A 291-nucleotide genomic window follows, 5' to 3' on the forward strand; every position below is an offset into this window, starting at 1 on the left:
AGTTACAGAACAAAATCATGCACTGGAGAATCTTTAAAAATTCATATTAATATGTGCTTGTATGAGTATAAATTCATACATTTACATGTCTTGTGTAGTCAGTCGATTATTCAGCTGTTCACTCTGTACACGAGTATGATGTTCACAAATGATGGCTGTGTAAAATCTTTTCTACACTTACAACTGCAGAACATATTGTTAATGCTATTAATACTCCCCCGGTTGATGAAAGCAAAAAAAAAAAAAAGTGTGTGAGAGAGAGAGTGTGTGTGTGTGTGAGAGAGAGAGAGA

This window comes from Sinocyclocheilus grahami, unplaced genomic scaffold (assembly GCF_001515645.1).
Source record: "Sinocyclocheilus grahami isolate Dianchi unplaced genomic scaffold, SAMN03320097.WGS_v1.1 scaffold1782.1, whole genome shotgun sequence".
NCBI classification, from domain to species: Eukaryota; Metazoa; Chordata; class Actinopteri; order Cypriniformes; family Cyprinidae; genus Sinocyclocheilus; species Sinocyclocheilus grahami.